This window comes from Tenrec ecaudatus, chromosome 1 (genome assembly GCF_050624435.1).
Source record: "Tenrec ecaudatus isolate mTenEca1 chromosome 1, mTenEca1.hap1, whole genome shotgun sequence".
Classification (NCBI taxonomy): domain Eukaryota; kingdom Metazoa; phylum Chordata; class Mammalia; order Afrosoricida; family Tenrecidae; genus Tenrec; species Tenrec ecaudatus.
The window spans coordinates 309,986,935-310,008,461 of record NC_134530.1 but is presented as its reverse complement, the minus strand read 5'-3'; the positions used below and the strand labels follow the sequence as shown (position 1 = coordinate 310,008,461).

At 42.9% G+C, this 21,527-nt stretch overlaps 1 protein-coding gene and 1 non-coding gene across 3 annotated transcripts in view; both read right to left on the bottom strand.

The window, feature by feature from the left end:
• The window catches only part of SLC35F3 (solute carrier family 35 member F3), a 546,340-nt gene that overhangs the window by 47,276 nt on the left and 477,537 nt on the right, over positions 1-21,527 (bottom strand). The gene's annotated exons all lie outside the window — the stretch shown is intronic.
• LOC142437931 (small Cajal body-specific RNA 2) lies at positions 4,613-4,794 on the bottom strand. Its single transcript, XR_012782430.1, has one exon.

Below are 21,527 nucleotides of genomic sequence, written 5' to 3'. Positions count from 1 at the left end.
CTCTCTGCTTTTTTGTGACATGTTAGTCTACCATGCGCGGTTCTGCCGTTATAAATGAGTGTTACTGGAAGTATTGGGCTATCTCCAACCCTCTAAGTTTGTATAACTAGTATCCAGTCACCTACGTTTTGAAACTGTACAAGTCACCAATTCATGTATTGTGATCTAAAAAGCTATCCTACATATGTATAAATTCCTTTTATCAACTGTGATTTAATTCTCCACCACTGGCTAAAATAATGATACTATCAACAGAATTAACTTATGCACCATGAGGATGATTTATGATGTACTCCAATACAATGACAATTAAATCTTTAAAGTGAACCAGAGTTATGTATAAATCACAGACATATGAAGGGATTTTTGGATCTCACTTTATCATTGACCTAATATAAGAAGAATTACGTCTTGTGATATGGCCCAGCTCGGCAGGCACTCACCTTCCTGAGAAGATCACTACATATATGGGTGCTATAGGCAAGTGGTAAATAAATAAGGTGGTGGTCAGCTATCAGAAAAAACAATGTTTGAGGTCAGGTCTTAAAGGCTTGTCTTAAATCAAGCAGCCATTGAAGTGAAGTGTCAGGTAAGTCTTCACAGAAGCACACGAGCATGTGCGAACCAAAGATTGTAAAGAATAAAATCCAAATCCTGAGGAGCCTAGATTTGAAATGCCTGGGCTTCAGCACTCCATGGATACTAGTGGAAATTCAAACCCATTTACATGGACCCAGCACAGACTGAGTCTCCAGTGGCTACCACCTGATCATCAGAGGAATGTGAATCTTGTTCAAATCAAAGTGCATCGTAAAGTGGATTCCTGTAGCTGTCTTTACGCAAGAGCATGACACCTTGCTACCTCATCTCCCTTTGGACCCATTTTGAATTTCTTCTCATTAAAAAATTCTTAATATTTTCATTATTAAATATTCTAATATTTAATATGTCTCAGCATTCAAAAATTTTCACCTGATATTGTTCTTTTTTTCTGTTTTATGTGGTCATCGTTGTTTGGTCCTTTTTTGATTTCTGGTTTTTTGCTTTGTATGTTTTTCTGTATAGGGAAGTCAGGGTAGGTAGGTCTATGAAGACAATAGCAGGATTAGCTATTATCTGGGGCACAGAGGGGAGCTTGAGGGGAGCAGGGAGTCCACATCAGTGGACACAAGAAGGAAGAATATGTCCTGAAGTTTATTGTGGTTGCGCAACTCTTCTTGATGTGATTGAATTGTATAATATGCTCATTATGCCTTTTAAAAATATTTTTAAGGGAGAGAGCTTAAATGAAGTATAACATAAAATGTATAATTAAACAAAATGTCTATTTTGGGCTTTTGAGAGGTAGAAAGAAGTTTGTTTAGCTCAATGCATGGAAAAACTCTCTATTTAATTGTTCAATAATAATAGAACGCATAGCTCCAAAATTCTGTTGCATTTTGTTCTCTTACACCATCTATCAGGGACCTGGGCTGTGATGGGTGGAAAGTATTAATCCCCAAACTTTAGGATTTTTACCTGATTTCCTATAGGCCTTGGGTGAGTGACGCTCTTCCTCAGTCCCTCGCATGCTAAACTAACATTCTTCAGAGCCCACACTCTGTAAGGGTCTAATAAAGCATATGAAGAGATAGTTCTCATACTGACCCACTCCGCAGAATCGAATTATCCTACGGGAATTCCAAAAGGCTACAGGGACTTTGGTAACTTCATCACCTGCAGAAAACCTTCATCGTTTTGTCAGCTGATATTCTAGGTCTTTGTGAGAAGAACATGGGTGCTATGTTTTCTGAATGACTGGCCTCTGAAGCTGGCCGAAGGAACACAGGGCTCCCATTCCCAAGAGCCCGTTGATGGCACAGGCCACCACCTTCCCTGGGAATCTGGGCTTCCACTGCACTGGGATGAACTCAGTTTCTGCTCAGGGCCCTGATCCCCTGTGCTTCATAAATGTTGAAACACATGCCACCTGCCACCGTATGGGGCTGCCAAGTCCTTCCTCCCTCAAGCCTTCCTCTGCAGACTCCCCCTAAATGCCCTGCAAAACAGTACCCCCAAATGCTCCGTGCCTAGTTCCCTCCACCTCTTCAGGGCTATGTAGCTATCTCTTTAACAAGATCACAGATGAAGAGACCTGGAAGACAAGGCTTGTGTCTTAGTCACCTTGGTCTCCATAGCATCTTACATAGCGCCTCACTCGAAAACACTGTTCAGCCAATACTGGTGCAGACATACACAGCCCCCAACTTTCAGACAGAATGCACCGGTTTACTGGGTTTACACGAATCTAAAGGTTAGGAGGCCAGCGTTATATAGCAGTGACATCCCAGCACTGGAAGGAATATCAGGGAGCCAGCTTCCTTATTCTCTATGCAGGAAGCTCAAGCACAAATCAGATGATTGCTGCGTAGGGCCCCGGCATTAGTTAGCAGCAAGGGCTGAGTCTAGAATGAATCCACTTGCCTACTCTCTGCATTACTTTTGTTGTTAGCTACCATCCAGTGGGCTCCTAACTTAAGGCCAACCCAAACACATCGGAAGGAAACATGGCTCCGTCCTGCACATGACCCAGGATTAGTTGCAGATTGGATTATGGTGAACTATAGGGCGTTCACTGGCTGGTTTTCAGAAGCATATTGCCCAGCCCATGTTCCTAGTCTGGAAGCTTCTTTGAAACCCATTATGCATCATAGTAACACAAAAGCCTCCCCTGACAGATGGGCGGGGACTGGGCAGCAGGTGCACCAGCTAGGTCTCTGCACAGAATGCAGGATTTTTTACCACTGAACCACAAAGGCCTCACACTTTCTTTTACCTTCATGACAACTCAATTGTGGCCGATGTGCTGCTTCAGTAGAGTATCGTTATGGGGTGGGGGTGGGAGCGAGTATTCATTAGGATGCCAAAGCCTTACCAAAAGAATGCTGAGGCCACAAACATCTCTTCCCTCTTGGGAAATGATCTCGAATCATCACGAAAAGTCAAGATCATGATGTGACAATTCTTTCTTAAATCCTACACTTTGCCTTGGGAGAGCCTCTAAGCTGTTTTCGTTTTGTTTTTAATTTTAATAAATCACTTTATTGGGGACTCTTACAGCTCTTATCACAACCCAGACACCAATTGTATCAAGCACATTTGTACATAGCTTGCCATCATCGTTTTCAAAATATTTTCTTTCTGTTTGAGCCTTTGGTATCAGCTCCTCTTTTATCCCTCCCTCCCCACACCCTCCCACCCTTATGGCCACTGATAAATGATAAATAATTATTGTGATTTTCATATCTTACACAGCCCACTGTCTCCCTTAGCCCACGTTCCTGTTCTTTATCACGTCTTGGAGTGAGAGCGAGCTTGCTCCCCAGCACCACCAGTCAGAGCAGAAGGAGAGAACACAAAAGACCCTGCTTTAGGGATCCTCTTGCCATTTCAGCCTCCCTGGTTGCTGCGGAGGTCTTATAGTTACAGACAAAAATTCCATCCCACCCCACCCCCTGATTTTCCAGAATAGGCATGTGGATTTAGGGCGTGTTCCCTGTAGCTTGTCATGCAGATGTGTGGGCAATGCTCTTTGCTATATTCAGAAACGGTGCAAAAACTATTTAAAGTCATGGGTACACGTTTGTTTTTAGAAGTAAATTTAAGGATAAACATTTGGCTTCACCATTGGGTTTACCAACAGTTTTAGGCTTTTGAAAGTGAGCTTCAAGCTGAAGACATGTGAAAATTAATTTAATGCAGCTTTAGAGGTACATGCTGGGTTTTCCTGATTTCAACCCTGAAGCAAAACAGAGATACCATATATTCAATAGGATGTGAGAAATCAAGGGTATTACCAAGGAAATGAGAATTTGTAACGGTAGAAATAAAATTTTGTCAGATCGCAGGGCTCATGAATAGGTTTAATTTCATAATGTCAATTCAGATAAAAATCAATTTTTTTATCTGTCTTATTTCACTCAATAGTTTCCAAGGCATCTTAGCCACAGACTGTATCATGACTACATTTTCTTTATGGCTGAGTAATATTGTATATTTATAGGACACTGTTGGTTTTTTTAAAATTCATCTGTCCATGGGCACTTGGATTGCTTCCACTTTTTGGCTATTGTGAGTTCTGCTGAAATGAATATTAGTTCAAAAGTATCGGTTTGGGTTCCTACCTTCAAGTCTTTGGAGTATATACTCAGAGTGGAATTGTTTGGCCATATAATAATTCCATTCTCAGCCTGAGAACTTGCCACATTGTTTTCCAGCTGCACCAGTTTGCATTCCTCCCACCAATAAATGAGGGTGTCAATTTCTTTCCATCCTTGACAACATTTCTTTTTAACTTTTGCTCCCTTTCTCTCTCTCTCTCACTCACTCTCTCGCTCTCTTTCTGTATACAATGTAATCCCAGTGGCCTAGGGGTATAAACTGATCTTATTATGATTTGCAATTCCCTAATAATTTCCTTTTTTATGAGGAGGTACCCCCCAAAACAGATTTTTTCAAAGCTATGCATTTAATTTTTATTTTACAAGACAAACTTATCACCTTCAAAGTACTCTCCATTACACTTAATACATTTGTCAAATCCGCGATTCCATTCTTCTTTTTTTTTTTTTTCCAGATCAGAATCGCCTCGATAATCAGAGGCCCAGGACAAGCCCGGCCTCGTCTATCTGATCAATTCATCATTTCTGAGCGCCAGGCCCATCGGACCAGCTCCGGGACCTCAGGGACCACAGCGTTGCTGCCACCCAACAGGCCTCGCTGCACAGTGCCCCATAGGCTTCGCAGGAGGGGATCATTTCATTTCGGGCGATTCCATTCTTGGAAACATTTTTCTTTATTTTATTTTTTGGAAACATTTTCAAACTACTCTGTTTAGATGGCTGACAGCACCTTTATCATTTTTTTCCCTAAACCTCTTCTACATGGTCAAATTGCTGTCCTTTCAGGTCCCTCTTCATTCACGGAAACAAAAAGAAGACACATGGAGTGAGGTCAGGTGAGTAAGGTGTGTGGGGCAAGAGAGGCGTGCTGATTTTAGCCAAAATCTGGCACAATGAGATGACTGTGTAAGCTGGTACATTGTCGTGGTGGCAAAACCAGTACCCCATCTGCCACAAATCAGGGCTAATTTTGTCACAAAGTATTATGCAATCTTTTCAAAACCTCTAAAATAGAAATCTTCTGATAATAATCTGACCTGGTGGAACAAACTCTAAATGCACTGCAAGTCAACAGCTTTGTCCTTTGGGAAGCTGATGATGTCCAGAATGAGGTTTGTCGTCAATCAACATCGCATCTTTTTGAAATGAGAAAACCACTCGTACACTTGAGAAGTTTCCATAGCAGTGTCTTTGTAAGCTGTGTTCAACATCACAGCAGTTTCTGTGGCACTCTTCCCAAGCAGGAAACAAATTTCACAGCCACATGCTGTTCTCTTAAATAGGACATCACAAAAAATGAGGTTCGAACAAGACTGCTTTCACACACAAAAATTCACTGTGTCCAGAGAGAACCTTCCCAGGTGATGCCAATGGGTTCACTAACTCAGAAAGGTGCTGGATGCTCACCTGGTGGGGAAAATGCATACTGTGAAAGCTATACTCCGTCCAGTGCAATTCTGCTTTTGGGGAGTATGCTCTCCTATGATATTGCTGTCCACTAATTTTTTTTAATGTTTTATTGTGAGTGAAGTAGGGGTATATATCAGATTATCACATTTGTACTCAACGATTTACCAAATTTCCCAATAATTTTCCTTGGCCTCCTTTTTCTCTTTTCTTCCTTGTTGAATATTATCAAGCTTCCCTTTCACCCAGGTTAACACCATCTACCCTCTAGCCAATGGGACGGAAAACTTTTGAGATGGAAGAGCCATTCCTTTCCTGCATACTAATTTAAAAATTATTCTACAGCCATAAGTATATTTTTATGAAATAGCCTTTATCTGAAAAAAATCCTTGAAAAAAGTTTCCATTTTATTTTAAAGCCACGTGTATGTACCTGTGGTAGTCACCTAATCTCGTGTCAATTTAAGGATTCAGAGTGTAAGGGTGGAGTCTAGGCTGTCAATCTGGAGATAGCCAATGAGACTTCTCTGTGGGCATGGCCTTCTCCTGAGAATTCTGGGAAATCTGCTACTTCCTCCTTGGAGGCGGGAGATACTTCTCTCTCTCTGCCACTCTCCGGGAGACACTGCAGAAGACAAGCTACATGGACGCAACCAGACCTCAGAAGCTGGAGAAACCACAGAGAGACCCTTGCCAGCGCTGAGATACTTACAATGCCACTGGACCCAAAGACTTTTTACCCAATGGCTTGTGACCTTCTACATTCAGTATCATTGCATGTATTTCAGGAGTTTGAAGAGGACTTTATAGATTGGTATCGGGCATAGGGGCCAATATCGGACTTGTGGACTTGATCTGGACTGGGCTGGTATGGTTTTCTCAATGCTCAATTCCTCTTATAGATAAAACTCTTTCTCATACACACCTGTGTCCATGGATTTGTTTCTCTAGTCTACCCAGACTAACACAGTAAGTACCAAAAGAGCTGCATATGGGTCGAAAGCTGCTGTTTGCCACTGGAGCCTATTGTCCCTTCGTTTGTCCCTTGATTTTTGAAGGCAGTGGTTCTCTTAGTGTCTACTTCTTTATTCCTCTCTCCTTTGCACAAATCGACAAAACCACCTCCAAGAACAGCACTGTCTTCTTCAGCGTTGGATGCATGTCTATGACACATACTGATGGTTCCCTTTTAAAAATAAGTGAGATCTGATCTTAGAGTGTGTCTAAATACATATCATCTGGCCCTGCAATGCTAACGGGAAACATTGCTCAACCTTGGAGCAGTCACTGATGACTCACCAAAATTAAAATATAGCTGAAAGAGAGTTATGCTTGCATTTGGGTGTTTGTGAGAGAGGACTCCAGGTGTGATGCAGTGAATTGCTTTTATATGCCATTTCTAGATATGAATTTTAACTCCCACAATCAATTAAAATGATGGATCAGTTTACTAGGCAAATTGGATTATCTTATGGTCCACTGAGGAGGACTGATGAATCAGTTTAGGATTGAATTGTGTTTCCTTAAAATCCAGTAAATCCTAACCCCTATACCTGAGGCTAAAATCTCATTTTTTAAATGAGTTTGTAAATCCTAACCCTTATACCTGTGGCTAAAATCTCATTTTTTTAGTGAGTTTGCTTTGTTATATTAAGGAGGCAGTATTAGGGTAGGGTGTGCTTAAGCCGATCTTCTTTGAGGTATATCAATTAATGGGGCAATCAAGAAAAGAAGAGCAGCACAGGTGGAAGAAGATAGAGGCCACACCTTTAGGGTTGACCAGGAACCAGAACCAGAAACTGCGAAGGGATAAGGGGCACATCTCAAAGCTGTCAGAGCCTTCCTCTTCCTGTCTGTTCCGAATTTGAAAAGCATTTTCTCTTTGTGCTACTGCAACACGAGATAAACAAGACAGGCTGTTTACTACGCCAATGAGTGACTTGCAGTCCACCAAGGAGAGTGGTCAATATGTGGGCCTACAGGGAGGGTCAGCCTTCACACTGATGAAGAGTTTGCTTAAATGAGAGCCAAGCCCGCACAGCATGTGTGAAGAATGCTACCATCAAGGAGAGTCTGAAGCAGAGCACACTGACCCAAGGACTTGGGATCCCTGAATTGAGAAGCTTATAAGCTCAAAGAAAGGGTGACCACTATCTATGATGAGAGTCATTGGCTGGTGGTGGGCTTGCTGTTCGGTGAAACAAGGCCATTGTGGTCAGCTTACCAGCCCACAGAGATAAGGCTGAGTGCATCTGGTCAGAAGATTTACTGGCATAGTTAAAAGAGCTATGAGACATGCCAGTGGAGGGGAGTAGTGTGTGTGTGCCCTGTACAGGGATCACCTTGGAAGATTCTCTGTGGGGATCTTACAAAATAGTGAAGCCAGTCACCTCTGGGCAGGAGATTTGCCACCAGAGCTAACACTTATTTATGCAAGATGAGAGATGCTGGAGGATGACCAGTACAGGGTTGTACAACTCATCTTCCATGGGCAGCAGGGCGCTAGGTTGTGTGAACCATCAGGTTCAGTTAGCAAGGTGGGGACAGTAGAGCAGAAACCTCAAGTGCCGTGTAGGTCCCCCAATCAGGGTGGTAGTAGCTGGAGGCCGTGGTGACATGAACACAACATCCGACCTAAACAGCCTGCCCAACAAAATAAGGATGGACATGATTAATATGGGGCAGGATAAGAGTTTATACTTTGAGAATCTGTAGTTGTTGTTTGCTATTTGCTTTTTTATAAATAGATATCATTGGCTTTTGCTTTCTCAACATTGCGTGTCTTATTCATTTGGCTCTATTCACAGATGAACGTGGTGTTGTTAGGTGTCTCAAGCTGGTTCCGACTCAATGGAACACCATGCACATCAGAACGAAACAGTGCCCATCCTGCTCTAGCCTCACAATGGGTCTGATATTGGAGCCCCTTTTTCCAGCCATTGTATCAATCCATCTTGCTGAGGGTCTTCCTCTTTTTCTGCTGCCCTTCTACTTTACCAAGCATGATATCATTCTCCAGGGACGGGTCTTTCCTGACAATATGTCTATAGCACGTATCACCAGCCTTGGTTCTAAGGAGCATTCTGCTCTATTTCTTCCAAGACGATCTGTGGGTTCTTTGGGCAGTCCATGGTACTTTCAATATACTTCATCAGTACCGTACTTCAATGAGATTCTACTTCGGTTTTCCTTATTCACTGTCCAACTTTCACATGCACATGAAGACAATAGAGGACTAAGGCTTCAATGCACCTCGGTGCTCAAAGTGACATTTTTGCTTTTCAGCTCTTTGAAGAGGGTTTGAGCAGCCTACTCACCCAATGACATATATGGTGTGATCTCTTAACTGCTGCTTCCCTGAGCATTGGCTTGTGGATCCAACCGAGATAAAATTCTTAACAACTAAAATCTTTTCTCTATTTATCACAATGTTACCGATTGGCCCAGCTGTGAGGATTTGGGTCTTTTTCACATTGAATTTCAATCCATATTAAAGACTGTAATCCTTGATCTGCATCAGCAAGTGCTTCAAGTCCTCCTTACTTTCAGCAAGCAAGGTTGTATCATCTGCATATTGCAGCTTGAAAATAAATCTGCATCCCATCTTGATGCTGCATGATTTTTCGGATAATCCATTTTCTCTACTTATTTGTTAAGCATACCGATTGAATAGGTGTGGCAAAAGGATGCAACCCTGACACACACCTTTCCTGAGTATAAGCCATGCAGGATGCCCTTGTTCTGTCCGCACAACTGTCTCTTGACCCATGTACAAATTCTGTAAGATCACAGTGAAATGAAATGTTCTGGAATTCCACTTCTCTCAATGGGTATCCATACTTTGTAGATGAATGAAGCATCCATGGAATGGTTGATGTCCGTAGCTATTCCTGCCTCATTCCTAGTAGTCTTTAAGCTGCCTGGAATTTTCTGGCATGGCCTGTCTGCACGTGCAATGCAAGTAGACATACACACCAGAGTGCATTTGAGTCTTAGTTTCTCATGTCTTCCACACTCAACTCAGACCCGTTCCTCAGGATCCAGCCGACCAGGACTCCTGCTGGCCTTCCTGGTAGACTGTCCTATTTCCCTCTCCTACCACTGTGCCCACTTACAGTTCTAGTTTGTTGCTTACCAAGAGTCGGTAGGTACACCAGTACAGCCAGAACAAATTGTGAGATTGGTAATAAAAGTTCTGTTGGAAAGGGGAAGTTTTCAAAGTAATACTAACTGTCTGCCTGGGTAGTTTAGGGTGTAGATGCAGTGCAGAACTAAGACACTATTATTTGCAGACCACCCCTGCTAAAAAATACATATAACCTCCACCAAAGAATACCTCTATAGCCAGACTGCACTGATAGTGTTAGCCAGCCTTCCAAGCAGATAACCACCTCGATGCTTGCAATGCTTGTTTAGCCAAACATATGGAAACTAATTCTTTTACTATAGCTAACCTAATTTACCACATGCTTGCCTTCTCCTCCACCTTAGTCCCTTTGGAATTTGTATAACATGTTCAATCGCTCAGAGTCAAACATGATACTTCCAGAAACTCCAGATAACTCAGAGCCATCCTCCGAATAAAAAACAAAGCCAAACTCAATGCCATCAATTTGATTTCGATCCATAGCAACCCTTCAGGACAGGGTAGAACTGCCTCCGTGGGCTTCCAAGAGTGCAATTCTTTACCACTTAGAAAGCTTCATCTTTCTCCCACAGAGTGCTGGTGGTTTCAAACTGCTAACCTTGAGATTAGCAGCCCAATGTGTAACCACTAGGCACCAGCGCAGCAAAGTCAATAGTCATCCCATTATCAAGATAGTCCGAGGGCCCCAGAACCATTCCTGTTTCAGAGGGCTCCTGAAAACCATCCCAAAGAAAGCTAATCTTGCTATCTTATTAGTTCATAAAGACACTGTGAGACTGCCCGAAGTCTATCATTTATTGCCAAAGAGCCTTATTATTTTATCTGCTTGCTCATCAACTATTGCATCCCACAATTGTTCTGAAACCCTAGTTAATGTGAACTGTATGTGAATCCCTTAGGGTGTGAATTCAAAAGTAAAAAGCATATACTCTCTCTCTGTTCTGATTTAAAATGAAGTTCCATCAGGATAGCTTGTATTTCTGTCAGATTCCCTACTGGTGTTAGCATCTAATAAACTTCTCTTTTTCTCTCTAAGTTGGAGTTAGTAACTTAGCTCTGCTGCTCCAGGGCACAGACTCTTCCTACAGTGTTATGGTTCTAAATGGACTTAGATGTCAGGACGCAGCACAAAAGGAAACAAACAAGAATTTATCAGTGCTCCCAGGAATGATGAACCAAGGACCCACATATCTCCAACATCTCGCTCTCAAGATACAGAACCACACACAATCAGATCTTCAAAGGAAACCCACTCACATGCAACCCCTGTAGTCAATGCTGGGCAGTTATAGCAAGACTCCTCTTTCTGACAATTTCTACCTCGAGCCCCACTGTTACATTTATTCAGTGGGGAAGACAAAGACTCCAAATTATAATATATTTTATAGAGATCCCTTTATGAAGTTTTAAACAGGGCAAAGACAAATAATCTGGTTAGGGAAACCATTAGTATGAGACCATACTGGTGTCTACAGGATTCATAGCCATGGGGCCAATTGTAGAACACGGGAAACAAAATCAATGCATTACACAATTATGATTTTTGGCAGATCAACTCATTACGGTTAGAGGTGGAACTACTGAAGGGGGACAAGGACAAGGATTGTGATACATACAAGATTACAGATTCCAAAAGTTTACCAGATTCTTTCTGGGGCCCTCGGACCATCGGGGTCAGGGTGTGAATTTCAATTTTGCTGATACATCAACTTTCATGCAAGGTGATGTGGGAGGCTGTTCTACCTGCGCCGCCTAGGGAAATGATAACATTCTACTTTCAAATATTCCATGGCCAAGGGCAAAGTTTTTCACCTTGCTGATTAAGGACCAGAAATAATTCAATGGAAACTGAATTTATGTTAAGACTCGTGCAGTGGGTTCCCACTGTAAAAGTTGTTAGATGCCTTCAAATTGGTTCTCATGCACAGTGACCCTATGTTCAACAGAATGAAACACTGTCTACCCCTGCCCCATCCTCACAATTGCTATGTTTGAGCCAATTGTTGCAGCCTCTGTGCCAACCCGTCTCCTTGATTGTCTTCCTCTGTTTCTGGTGGCCCTCTTTTTAAAGCAAATCCCAGAACATATACAATGACATTGAATCATCTTTGTTATGCTTGGATTTTATTCACTGTGACTGACAGCCACACATCCATAAAAGGACAAAGGTTAAAACACAATGTGCGCACGCTCCCACTCCTCATAGGTTATTAGTTGCGATATCTCACAAAGCGGGTGTGCCATAAGTTCTCTGAGGAAAAGAGTCCCATTTTCAAATCTAAAAAGCAAATATTAATCAAAAGAGTCTAGGTCACCAGCCTGAGATAGATGCCTTGTCAAAGTCCGGCAAGGAAGACAAATGTCTTTAAAGGTTGTTGGCTCTGGGGAACCCGTGATCAGCATTAGGCAAGAAAGAGCGCTTCGCTAGGAAAGTCATGGATTCTGGGGTCTGTGGTTAGTGACACTTCCTCCAGTGAAGAAACTCTGCCTGAGAAGGCCTCTCGATCCTGGGAACTCATAGTCACCAAGTGCAGGAAGAGGTCAGCATGAGTATCTCTAGCTGGGAGTCTTCAGCATCTTCAGCAAGGTTTCTGCTAAGATGCCTCTTCATCCCATATGATCAGCAGCCACCACGTGCAGGAAATAGCAAGCTCTAACTCTCTTAAGGAGAGAGTGATGTTCAGTGCTCTTGTTCTGCTGCTTACCAGTCTGTTTGATCAGAAAGTGCTTTCTAAGAGATGTGCCTGGTTTTGCGATGTGTTTTGGGTGTGTTTCCCTTACACTTCAGGAAGTGTCTTACTTTGCTCGGACTGTGGCTTTTCTGACTTCTCAGGCTCACAGTCTAGTAATGTGTATTTATTAATTATTTTTTAAAAATCATTTTATTGGGGCTCATACAACTCTTATCACAATCCATACATACATCAATTGAGTAAACCACCCTTATACATTCATTGCCCTCATCATTCTCAAAATTTGCCTTCCTTTTGGGTTCCTGGAATCAGCTCATTTTCCTTTTTGCCCTCCCTTTCCCTTCCTCCTTTCCCCTCCCTCATGAACCCCTAATGATTTATAAATTATTATTTTATCTTATCTTACACTGCCCGGCGTCTCCCTTCACCCACTTTCCTGTTGCCCATCCCCGCTAGAGAGGAGGTTATATGTAGATCCCTGAGATCGGGTCTGCTTTTCTACCCACCCCTTCCCTCCCGGTATCGCCACTCTCACCGTTGATCCCGAGGGGTTCATCTGTCCTAGATTCCCTGTGTTTCCAGATCCAAACTGTACTGCTGTGCACCCTTTGGCCTAACCAGGTTTGCAAGGTAGAATTGGGATCATGATAGTTGGAGGGGAGGAAGCGTTTAGTAATGTTTATTTTTTAATTCATGGGTGCAGCACCCTCTACTTTACCAAGCATGAAGCCCTTCTCCAGAGACTGGTGTCTCCTTATAACATGTCCAATGTATGTGAGACACTCTTGTCATCTTGCTTCTAAGGAATATTCTGGCTGTACTTCATAGACAGATTTGTTGCTTCTTTGGGCAATCCATGGTACTTTCTTAGCCAGCACTACAATTCAAATGCGTTGATTCATCTTCAGTCCTCTTTATTCAATGTTCAACTCATGCACACGAGGCAAATGAAAAATACCAAGGTTTGCATCAGGCCTCATGCAAATCAAATGCTTACAATTTAAGCTGTTATGTCCCGGATGTCCTTTTTAGGAGTGGGGCTGCATAGTGGTTCTCCATGCATCAAGGACTTCTGTGTTCCTTGTTTGCTCCCCAGAAAGCAAGAATCTCTACTAGCTCCTGATGCTTATTTTTTGCTTGCGTCGTAAAGTGTGTTTGAAACGACCAAGTCCAAACTGCTGTTACTTTTGCCTCCTGTCTGCAAGAAGACTCTGATTTTGATTAACAATCACAAAAATCCCTGTGTTGGCCAGGTCTGTACTACCTTATTTTCCACTGTATCTTATTTAAGATTCTCAGTGTGCGGTCTTGGGATGGCAGCATGAACTTGTTCTTGGAATATATCAGGTATGCAGAATCTTAGACATCACCCTAGACCTCTTGGATCAGATTCAATTGGCTGTCCAACACTTAACTCACTGCAACACCAGGGATCCTGATTGAGTGCCAGGTGCTGCCTATTAACTTCCTGAGGGTAGTGGTTGGGGTGGTGGGGGCGGAGGGGGGCATTATTAGGCATGGGATGGTCACATGAACCAAGCTGGGCTATAGTTCCTCACACCAACAGCCAGAATTAACCCTTGTGTTTCTACAATCTTTACTGACAGATCTGAAAAATTTATGAGTTGGGTTACTACCTGCAAGGTCAGTGGCTCAAAGTCCCCAGCTGTGCTTTGGGAAGAAGAAGAGACTGTCTCACTCAAAACTCACTGCCATTGGGTCTGTACTGACTCATCGCGACCCTACAGAACAGAATAGAACTGCCTCTTTGGGTTTCTGAGGCTAGAATTTTAAGGGAGGGGGAGCCCCATCTTTCTCCCTCAGATCGGCTGGTGGTTTCAAACTGATGACCATATAAATTGCAGCCCAACGTATAACCACTGTGCTTTCTCCCTTAAAATTTACCTCTCAGAAACCCATAAGAAACAGTTCTACTCTGTCCTGTAGAGTTGCTATGAGTTAGAATCAACTCAATAGAAGAGTTTGATTTTTTTTTTTTTGTATTTGTAACCTACAAGTACCCCCAACCCGACGTGTAGTAAGAGAGAATAAAGCCAGGACTATGGGAGTAGCAGAGTTGAGAGAGACCAAAAGATGGAGAGAGAGAAGAAGAAGAAAATCAGTTTCATTAGGTTTCAAGGTTCTGGTTTCAATGGTCTTGAATGTCCTGGTTCCTTCTAAGTGATGGCCCCACTGTTCGACATCTCTAGAAAGTCTCCGAGTAGCTACACTACTATTATAGAAAACTTACCTTTCACAAAAAGCAAAGAAAACCCACCTTTTTTGTTAAGCTAGTTTGAAGTAGTTTCATTAGGGTTTGACCCAGTGGGTCCCATTGAGTTCCCTCTGTAGCTCCCAGGCCTCTCTAGCTCCATCCAGGCTAAATGAGAGAAGCTGGAAAAGTTTCTCAGAATCTAGGTGAGCTAGGGTTGGTGAAATGTCCCTTCCAGCCATGGTTCCTTAGAGCATAGATTATGGCTCTGGACTCAATGCACCACCAGTGGCTGCCGTTTCTGTGGAGAGGGTTCTCTACTGTGCTGAATGATAGGAGTAGGATAGCACCGAGAGACAAGACCTTGGTGAAAGGTATGGGCCAAGATACACCCTTTGTTTCCTTGAGGGAATTTCCTTAGTCTTGGCTGTGAACCAAGGCACACCCTTTGATGTCCTTAGATACATAATAGTACCACCATCGCCTCACCTGGAAAGCCAGACCTCTGTGACCAGAACATTTTAAACATTAAGCTTCGGTAGAAGTGCGTTGATCTGCTGTGACTTTTGGACTCTTGGGGTCCTGGCTCCATCTCTGGATCCTGAATTTGGCTCTCCTCTGACTTTTAGATTTTGGACCGAACAGCACCCACCACCATTATTTCCCCGAAGCTTTGTGAGTTTCTGTGGAATGTTGCAGTGAAACACGGAGCCCAGGGACGTGAGGAAATAGACTCAAGGGAGGAGTGGGGAGAAAAGAGAGCAGAACTGCATCGTGGAAGGATTGGACAATTGGGACATCATTAATCTCCTCTCCTTGGTACTAACCTTGTATTCATTCTGCTCTAAGAAATTGTCACCACATTAGACTATTCATGAGTATTCTTGCCCTTGACACTGGACTCCAGGAAATGAGGTGGTGTAGTCATCACTTCTATTTTTGACTCTCTCACAAGTATGCCAGCACTGATTCTTTTCTGGAGCCATTCGATCTTCCTGAACAAGGGGACTCTGGGGTTACTGTTTAACTACAACATGTCTCAGTCTGAATATATTCTATTTACCTTTCCCCTGGTTTTGATGTGCTGTTTAGTATAATGATTCGTATTTTTCCTCATTTCTGAAAAAAAAAAAAAAGTCTTTTTATTCTTTTGAAACACTTCTCCCTGTTTTCTCCATTCTCTCTCTTTTGGAGTTCTTCTTATTAAATGGCGATTGTAGCTTTAGATTATGCTGTCCCTTCATATTTTATTGTTTCTATAGTTTTATATATCTTTTCTTCTTTATGTCTATCCACACTTCTGTGCTACATTCTGGGTTATTTCCGAAGAACAATTTTCCAATTTTCCAATTCTCTTTTCAGTTGAATCCGGTTTACTCCTTAACTCACCCATTTTAAGAAATATTTAATGACTGTTTTTTAATTTGTTGATGTTCACATAGCTTTAAAATGTCGCCACCTTCCCCAGTCCTCTCATGCACAATGGTACAAAATCCTTTTCTCTTTGAACATTTTAAGCACATTTAAGAAGATTCTTTTGTTGTGTGAATCCCATGACTTCTTATAGTCTTCTTTTACTTATTTCACTGCGTGATTTACATGTTTTGACTCTGATTTTATTTTTAGTGGGAGGCTTTGGTTTGCGTTGATAGCACCACATAGCTATCCTGGGAGATTTCCCCAGGAGGCAGTTTCATGTCAGTTTCCATTGGGTCCCGTAGGCTTCTCTAGTTTCAGCCTAATTTTTCTGTTCTTCTCTAAGCCTATTTTTTGGGTTAGTTTTCCCTGCCTAAGTGACTTTGGACTCACCTTGGTACAGTTGTTTTATTCAGTTATTCATGGGTTGCTATGAGTCAGAATTGACTTGATGGCACTCAACAACAACAACAAACACACACACACATCATGGACTTGGGATTCTGGTTCCTAGGCAACTGTTAGTTCTCAAGTAACAAGGGGGTTGGGGTGGCCTTTTCTGTGCCACATTCCTAGTCTAACGAGCAGTTTTTCTCGTCTCCTTTCACTAAATGGAAAGCTGCTCGTGCGTTATCAGCATTTTTAGGGAGACTAAGAATCACAGTCTCAGAAACTCACAGTGACAATTATGCCTTGGCCTTACAGGGTCGCTACGAGTCAGAATTGACATTGAGTTTGAGGTTTTGATTTATATCGATAGTCTCTTATTAGCCTTCTAGGCTTCACCTCATCCCAGTGCTTATATTTAATTCTGATATCCCTGTGGGCAGTTTGATTATTTGATACTTTTTATTTCTGTCTCCCCTACCCCTGAGTGAGGGGGGCGGGGGGCAGAGTAGGTCCCCTCTTCCTTGCTTTTGAGGACATTAGTCGTTTCCTTAAAATTTCTGTGGCATTTTATCCAGCATTTTAATGCGTCGGAGCAAGTTAGGGAGAGTTTTCCATGCCAACTCAATCAGAAAATGAAGGGGAAAGTCTGGTGGTAACAGCTTCCTAGTGTCTTTATCAGGATCCTTGGGAGAGTAGCTTTTTAGGGAGTTCTACTGAGGAAATTCAAATAGAAGACATCATTTGGACATTTATTCATTAGCCTTTCTAGGTTCTGGACACTACCTTTGATATACAGAAATTTGCTCATCAGGCATCTATTTTGTCTCTTGCCATTTTTTCTTTGGATTATTATGAATAATATTTATAATTCTCCTTCCAAACATTAGGAGTCCTGGTGGCCAATGTGACAGGTAGATAGATTGGGATAAAGTGGGTTGTCTCCACCAAATGCCCACCCTAAACAAAAATCAGGGAGGCATGCCACAATGAAGGGGTTGGAAAGGAATCAGGCACACCTTAGATACCTGTCCAAAGCAGACCATGCTTGGACCCTGGGATGCAATCTGTCACACAGGTGCGCCCGAATGTAGCCACCAATCCATCAAAAACTGAGCATGCACAGACTGGGGCCACCTAGGGGCCGGTGAAGGTCAACCTTAATAGATCAATGCCACAGGTGTGCCTGAACTCAGCCACTAGGATTGGCCAGTGCCCTCAACGAGGCCCCCTCAGCCAGGGGAATAGGAGGGGATAAATAGACTGAGGACAGTCCTCACCCTCGCTTGCAGGTGCTCTCTTGCAGGGGGAATGGTGGGATCCCTTCCCGGTGCACAATGAGCATGCAGATGCCCAGTTGCACACACTCCCACACTCTCCTGTTCTGCTCTCTGGCTCCACTCAGGTTCGGCTCTCTCCTTCTGGTGCTCTTTTCACAGGGCTTTCCGTGCTCCCCTGAAACGGCCACTTTCATTTACAAACTTTCCGCAGCCCCCACCATGTGGCTTTATAAGCTTCCCAGAGATAGCATGTACTAGCTGAGACTATAATCCCTGAAACTTCTCTTTCCCTCATGCAAGTTAGTTGGATTCCGCTGCATGAATTCTTTCAGCATTGAGAAGCAAGAGCCGACGTAAATCATCCCAGAAGCCTAACAAATGGTTATGCATCAGGCTGCTAACTCAAAGGTCAGCAGTTCAAAACCTCTAGCAGCTCCGCAGGAGAAAGATGAGGCTTTACACTCCCATGAAGAGTTATATAGTCTTGGAGACCCACAGGGGCAGTTCAACCCTGTCTTACGGGGTTACCATGAGTCTGAATAGACTGGATGGCAGTGACTTTGGTTTGGTTTTGGTCTAAACAATTGGGAAGCCAGAGGCTTCCCCACTGCACTCCACAGGAAACACCCTATTTATGATAGGTTACACCAGAGCCATAAGAAGCCCTGGTCACCTAGTGGGTTAAGTGCTGAGCTGCTAACTTCAAGGTTAGTAGTTCAAACCCACTAGCTGTGCGCGAGGAGAAAAATGAGGTTGTCTGTTTCTGTAAAGATTAACAGTCTTGGAAACCAAACGTGTTGCTGTGAATCTGAATCAACTCAAAGACCGTGTGTAACCCCAGAGCCATAGTCACCTGTGAGGGTTCAGTTACTCCCATTTTGATTGGAGAGGCAGGGCATACGGCACAATTGCCTGAGAAATACAGTTTTGAACTCTACTTACCAATGATAGGTCCTTGAGCGCTTTATGGAATCTTTGGACTCCTTGGTTTCTTCATCAGAAAAATAAACGTTTAATAGCAAATTTACAGAACTAAAATGGTGGCTAAGCCAAGATAGTTGACATGGGAAACTTAATCAAATTGGTGGCCATAATGTTGTTTCTGCTGTCAAAGGGCAAGCAGGAACTTCTATTAAGATGAAAGCAAAGAGTTTTATAAAGGTAATTGTATAATCTCGACTGGGCAGCGCTTGGTAAAGGTTCACAAGAGTATGGTAACCAAAGGAAATTTTCACAGTAAATACAGAAAACTAAGGGTTTATAAAGGGAAAAAAATCCTGATTGGCTAGATTTTTTCCCATAATTTAACATACATTAGATCAACACTACATTGTTTATTGTTTTGTTAATTATAAAGTCTTGGTCTGTTAAAATTTTGTTGATCTAGGGATGGAGGGGATGGTACACTTGAATAAACATCCTTCCTGGGACCATGCTGTGAAAGGAAGGGGAGAGGCAGGGGAGGGGAGCCTGCAGGCTCCCTGAGTTGTGCTGGTGAGTTGACTACTCAAAGCCAGCTCAGAAGGAGCAGTAAGCAGCAATATGGGAACCTGGCTTGCCCCTTTGGCAAAAGCCATTCCTTAGGCAAAGTACAACAGAATCATGGCTACTCAACCCGTCTCAGAGCAAAGCTGCCTCCACAGGCTCCCAATGGCTTTGATCTGTGGGAAGTAGGTTACCAGGCTTTTATTTTTCTTCAGAGGCCCGTCTGGGTAAATTTTGATATAGGAAAAATCGATATTGGAAATATAACAATTTAAGCTGCAGTTTGTTAAAAATCCAAAATGTAACAGTTCCCTCCATTGCAGTAAAAATTCCTTTCCAGCTTAATTAGAAGGGATATTCTGATTTGGGAAGAAGCTTAATAAGGTTAGAAAGATAAGTAGCAAGACAGGAAACATCATCTCAATTTGGATAAACAAGTGCGTATGAGGCTCCAGGGATGGTGAGCTAATGACCCTTGGAGAAATGTAAGTATAGATAATTTTATAATAATTCTTCTAGAACTGCCACCACTGTACCCCAACACCCCAAAACACTTATTCTACTTGCTATCCCTATAAATTCATCAATCCTGGGTTTCATTACTGAGAAAAACATATAACAAAATTCAAGAGGGTCATCCCCAATGACAATATACATGTGAGATAACCCCAATATGAAGAAACGAAACAAAATTACAGAAAATGTTGAAAACTAGATCAGATCTAGCATGCATCAGAGGGGGGATTAACTGACAAAGTTTTAACTGTTCAAGTCAGATTTATGTCTTTAGTCCTCAATACTCATCTCTCCAATGCACTCTGTTTAGTAACCACTTTCCTACTCTCCCTCACCTGTGGCTAGAGGGAAATCACGGAAGCCTCATTTCCAGTGTCGATCCCCCAAATGTATCGTGGGCTCCCATTGTCACCCATAGCCTTCTGCACACCAGATTCTCACAATGTAGGCTCTGATACTATTCCCCCCATCAGTTTTGGATTGGAAGCCACCTTGGTAGAATATCAAATTGTATCCTGTGACATTGTGACCTGCTCATCTCCTCCCATAACCATTGTGAAAAACCGGTTTCTTGTATATAAACTTGTGGGTCATGTCTGAGCTCTGAAAGAGCTCAGAGGAGAAGCCTGGCTGTTTTCCTTCTGCAAGTGTATGCAGGAATAAACTTTGAATTTCCTGACCCAACCTTGTCTAAAGGGCTAGGGTGACAGGCTCTCCTGGGCCCCCTGTTGTCCCACAACATTTTAGGGACCACACCCTGGGACTTTATGGAGGCCTTCCAATATTAGACCCACTGTATTAGGCTGAATTGACTAGAGGAACAAATTCAGAGACACTCATATGTGTTTAAGAGTTTTATATCAAAGAGCAATTGTGTATTGAGAAAACACCTGAGCCCAATCCAGATCAAATCCATAAGTCTGATATGAGCCCACATGTCCGATACTAGTGCATAAATTCCTCTTCAGAGTCACTCAACACAGGTAACGATACAAAATGCAGGAAGATCACAGGCCAGTGGGTGCAAAGTCTTGTGGATCCAGTGGTGGTGGAAGAATGAGTGTTGATCCTCAACAGGAAGGTGAAGCAGAGAGAGAGCGAAGTTCCTGGACTCCTCATGAGAAGGCCACATGCGCAAGGCGGCATCATCAGTCTGTGACCTGATTGACAAGCTAGACTTCACCCATTCACTCTTAGGACCCTCACATTGATAAGAGATTATGTAACTACCACACCCACTGAGGGGAACCTTCCTTGCTGGGAGACACAAGCGGATTGCCTGGACTAAGGGGACCATGGGTGGAGGTACCTCTAAGGACCTGAAAGTCCTTTTCCTTCATGAGCTTCAGGTTGCCACTCACTCACTGTCCCCCAGTCACCACTTCTGAAATTCTAAATCTCCCTCTGGCCACATCTGGTAAGTGCATGCTCAAATGAAAGTCCCTGAAATTGCAACTAAAAGGGCTTGACATTTGTATCTGTATCTGTGAGATCTCACCTGCGGTCTGAAATTTTGTTTGCCTGGGTGGATTCGATTCAAAGGGTGCAAGGACCCAGCTGTCTATAGCTGTGTCTGAGAGTTTCCTCATCCGTGGCCTTTAAATCTGATTGATGAAAACTGTCAGTCCAGGGAAAAGGCCTCCTATGGTATATTCATCCCAGTTGGTCTTCTGTAATCTATAAGTTTGTCTCTTCTAATGGGCTCCAAATTGTTTGTCCTGGAGGGGGGCGCACTAGGATGAATACAGTCCAGCACAGCCCGTAACTAAGGACAAATGATGGTATACTGCAGCACCATTTGGACATTATATAATCTGGATTCAG